Source organism: Apodemus sylvaticus, chromosome 18, assembly GCF_947179515.1.
Source record: "Apodemus sylvaticus chromosome 18, mApoSyl1.1, whole genome shotgun sequence".
NCBI lineage: Eukaryota > Metazoa > Chordata > Mammalia > Rodentia > Muridae > Apodemus > Apodemus sylvaticus.
The window spans coordinates 42,647,837-42,653,066 of record NC_067489.1 but is presented as its reverse complement, the minus strand read 5'-3'; positions in this window follow the sequence as shown (position 1 = coordinate 42,653,066).

Sequence of the window (5,230 nt, the reverse complement as noted above, 5' to 3'; positions counted from 1 at the left end):
AAGACTTCTCTGTGGCCCTGGAAGATTATCCCATAGAAGCGACTTTGCTGTCTCTGATGAAGACCCTGGGATGCTGTATCCTCCACTGTAACCCAACTGAGGGGGCTTGCTTGATGTATGTAAGAAAATGCAGAAAGAAAACTATTATTTTCAGAATTCCTGATCTGTGAGAATCATAGGTTGGTTTTTGCATCTAGCTACTGCCCAAGGAAACAAACACAGCAAGGAGATCTTAAAAATAAAAACACAGGGGCTGGAGAGATGGCTCAGTGGTTAAGAACACTGACTACTCTTCCAGAGGTCCTAAATTCAAATCCCAGCAACCACATGGTGGCTCAGAGCCATCTGTAAGGAGATCTGATGCCCTCTTCTGGAGTGTCTGAAGACAGCTACAGTGTACTTGCATATAATAAATAAATAAATCTTTAAAAATAAAAATAAAAAAACCACAGCAGATATAGGAGGAAAGTATCAAGGAAGGGTCTCTGTTCATGAAACGAAGCACTTCTCTTGCCCACTTTTCCTGAGGTTTCAGCCTAAGAGCAGGTAGACCAGCTCCATTGCTCTAGCCTGAGGTGAGGCAGAGCTCTATGGACGGAGGAGCCGGTGAGAAGGAGTTTGCTCAGCTCACAGAAGCCAGGAGGCAAACGGGAACAGGAAAGCACTGGCGACAAGAATCGTCCTTCTAGACATACTGTCAATCATTTACTTCTTCCAGTGACACCCCACTCCCTAAATTCCCACTCCTTCCCAGCCTGCACCACCGGCTGGAGGCAGTCCTGGCCGGCACCAAGAGATCGCGTAGAAATGCGGAAGAAACCACATAAAGAGTTATTAAGTGCAAAATCAAACCTGGAAGAAATGTAGACAGGAGCTCACAATGTTCATTTACAAGAATCTTTTCTTCTCTGCCCATGTGAATCCTCCTCCTGTATAAAGGAAGACTGACCCAATTCAGTGATGGGTTTTGAGAAATCTGTTAGGTTTTGTGTGTGTGTGTGTGTCTGTGTGTGTCTGTGTGTATGTCTGTGTATGTTCATGTTTAAGTATGCACCTGCTGGGGGCTACCAACCTTGCATTGTTCCTCATGTGCCATCTACCCTATCTTTTCAAAAGCAGAGTGTCTTGCTGGGATTTGGGGCTTGCTAATTAGGCTAAGCTAGCTATCCAGCAAGTCCAGGGACCTTTAGGTCTCTACCTCCCCAAACTAGAATTAAGAAGACATAGTGTTCAGCTTGAATCTCAGTCTCAATCTCAATCTCAATCTCAATCTCACTCTCTCTTCTTCTCTCCCTCCCTCCCTCTCTCCCTTTTTCCCTCCCCCCATCCCCCTTCTCTCCTCCCCCCCCCCTGTCCTGCCCCTCTCTTTGGGCATGGGTGTGCATGCACACATGTGCAAGTCACAAAGTATGTGTGAAGGGCAGTGGACGATCTCCAAGGGTCAATGTGCTCCTTCCATCATCTCAGATCCAGGGAGGGACATTAGGTGTCCAGACTTGGTGACAAATGTCTGTACCTTCTTAGCCAGCTGTCCAAATTTCCTGTAGGTTCTGGGAATCAGATTTGAGTCCTCAAGTTTGCCTAGCAGGCATTTCTTTTTACTGACTGAGCTCTCCGGTGGGTGGCCTTTTCGGTCTTCTCTATGCATTTTCTCAAATTGGTTTGGACAAGCACCATTGCAGTTGCACATGCAGACTTCCTAATTTCCATATGGAATGCCTACACGAGGAGCAATTTTCCAGGAAGCGGTACCTTGCAGACACACTGTACTGATTTGCTAGCCTCAGAAAGTACCTCAGAGTATCCACACTTTTGTCTTCTTTCTTGAGCTTCATGTGGTCTGTGAGTTGTGTCTTGGGTATTCCAAGCTTTTGGGCTAATATCCACTTATCAGTGAGTGCATACCATGTGTGTTCTTTTGTGGCTGGGTTGCCTCACTCAGGATGATATTTTCTAGCTCCATCCATTTGCCTAAGAATTTCACGAATTCATTATTTTTGATAGCTGAGTAGTATTCCATTGTGTAAATGTACCACATTTTCTGTATCCATTTCTCTGTTGAAGGACATCTGGGTTCTTTCCTGCTTCTGACTATTATCAATAAGGCTGCTATGAACAAGTGGAGCATGTGTTCTTATATGTTGGAGCATTAGCTAGGTATATGCCCAGGAGTGGTATAGCTGGGTCCTCAGGTAGTAGTACTATGTCTAATTTTCTGAGGAACTGCCAAACTGATTTCCAGAGTGGTTTTACCAGCTTGAAATCCCACCAGCAATGGAGGAGTGTTCCTCTTTCTCCACATCCTCTCCTGCATTTGCTGTCCTCTGAGTTTTTGATCTTGGCCATTCTGATTGGTGTGAGGTAGAACCTCAAGGTTGTTTTGATTTGCATTTCCCTGATGATTAAGGATGTGAGCATTTCTTTAGGTGTTTCTCGGACATCAGATATTCCTCAGTTGAGAATTCTTTGTTTAGCTCTGTACCCCATTTTTAATAGGGTTATTTGGTTTTCTGTAGTCTAACTTCTTGAGTTCTTTGTATTTATTGTATATCATCTCTCTATCGAATGTAGGATTGGTAAAGATCTTTTCCCGGTCTGTTGGTTGCCATTTTGTCCCATCGACAGTGTCCTTTATCTTACAGAAGCTTTGCAATTTTATGAGGTCCCATTTGTCAATTCTTCATCTCGGAGCATAAGCTATTGGTGTTTTGGTCAGGAAATTTCCCCTCTGTGCCCATGTGTTCGAGGTGCTTCCCCACTTTCTCCTTTATAAGTTTCAGTGTGTCTAGTTTTATGTGGAGGTCCTTAGTCCACTTGGACTTGAGCTTTGTAACAGGAGATAGGAATGGATCAGTTTGTATTCTTCTACATCCTGATTGCCAGGTTAACCAAGACCATTTTTTGAAAATGCTGTCTTTTTATATAGACAATTGAGAAAGTATTTCTGTCTTCTCTTGAGAAGTATTTAAGAAACATTTACATCTTAATTTTTTTCAGTACAAGTGCAACATCTTAATTCTGGATATCTAGTACATAGAAAATGCTATGAGCTATTAGGAAAAATACACTAAGTAGATTCACTTCACACCAACAAGCTGCAAATCTGTATACGATCAGAGACTTTTCTCACTTAAGCGTTTCTCTCCTGGAGCTAGCTCTGATTCCCATAGACATTCCCCTGTCTGTCACAGAACAATGGATTCCACTGAAGTATTTTTCTGCCTTGACCTGTAGATTGTTATCGTTTGAAACTATGCGTTAGTTATATCTCTGGTCCCTAAGACTCACCATACAATGTCAAGAACTTCAGAGAAGGCTTCTAAGTCCAGTCTCCTGTAACTTGACCCCCAACATTGGGGCCTGGTGGACTAGAGCCAGATCGCAGGTCAGGAAGAAGTGAACTACTTCCTTCAGGTGTTTCCCACCTCCTGAAGTTTCCAGAGCATCCTGCCACCTTCAGAGGCCACCAGCTGAGGCCAACTGCTCAGTTTGTAAATACTGCGTTATTTGGCCACTAGATGGCGCCTTTATACTTCTCTGTTGCTGTCAAAAATCCAAGCAGAAGGAAAGAACACAATCTGCAGGCTTAGACGAATTCTCTGTGAATGTAATATCAGGGGCTATTAAATCAAACTGCTTCAATTCCGAGGTACTTGACTTTTCAAATATAATATAATTGTTGTAAATATCTACTCCTTAGCAATATAATTGAAAATAACTACTCCCTAGCGAGCAGCTTCTGCCTTATGTCGTACTTTCCTGAACACCCACCTCCAGCTGTAAGACCCCAAAAACCGAGGGTGCCCCAGCACCCCACACCCCGGAAGGCGACACCCAAATCACTCGAGAGAAATGGTCTCAATGCAATAGCATGAGGATTTATTTCCAGAATTCTGGGTTCCATAGCTGCCGTGCACCACGCAGGGTCAGAGGACTATGGACCACGAGTGCCGAATTGAGACAGCTTTTTATAAGTTTACGACAGAGCCCTCGAATCACAAACCAATAATTTCTTAGCATGGAGAGCCCGCGAAATGCGAGCCAATTGATTTGTACCACTCCATAGTTTGTAGGCCAATCAGTTTAAATTATTGGAGCCTGCGCTCAGTGAACCAATTAGTTTCCTATAATGTCTACAGCTGTGTGAACTCCTACATAGGGGTAATGGCGTAAGTTTACAGAAGCAAGATAAGCTTAGCCCATTTTCAGTTACCCTATGGGGCCAGGATCACCTATTCAAGGCCTTTCTGCTAGGTCTAAACAAAGGGCGGGCTCTGGAATGTGACCTTTTACCTAGTTTCTAACAAAGCGAGATAGCATTTTAAACTCCTGATTTCTTGGGGGTCATTAGAATTAGGCTGTATTATTTTCTATCTTTTCACGACTACCACTTTTCTTCACTGAGTAGCACCGAGCTGTCCTGCCCAGTCCCCCCCTAGAACGCAGTAGGAGTTCCATTAAAAGTACTGTCATTTGCCGCCTTCCTCCTACCGAGGAGGCTCTGTACCAGTCTTGCCCGCTGTCCTCAAATCTCTCTTCACTTCAGCATCTTCTGTCTCCAAGCGACAGAATCTGCAGCGTGATTACTTACAAGCAACGCTCAAATGATGCCGGTACTGGTTTGGCAACGGGATGACTAAGGACTTCAGAAGAAAGAAACACTTTTGGTTGTTGGTTGGCTGAATACCCCGCAAGGCGTGACCATTGCATGTTCGGCCTCTGGTGTGGCTGGGTGAAGTGGCTCTGGGGTCTTTTGAAAAGTCAGATCTAGCGGGAGGCTTGCCCCTCAAGGCAATAGTGGAACGCCAGTCTCTGCGGTTCTCCGCTTCCTCATTTGAGGGTTTGCTTCAAGCCCACAATATCTGGGCCACCCATTATCTTTTTCTAGTTAGCATGTGCTGGCAGGCACTCCGCCTTTGAACATGGCAAACAGAGTGCTAAATAAAGCTTTCTCGTTTTATTAAGAAGTCTGTCTCTTGTATAACTTTGTATAATAACACAAATCTGACTAGCACACCCCAAAACAATCCACACATCCACACAGCACATCCACACACATTTAAGTATATACACATGTATACATACACACATAGCACATGCACACATACATGTATATATATACACATGTGTATATACACACATAGCACATGCACACATACATGTATATATACACATGTGTACATATACACATAGTATAGGCATACAGACATACAATATACACAGAGCACAT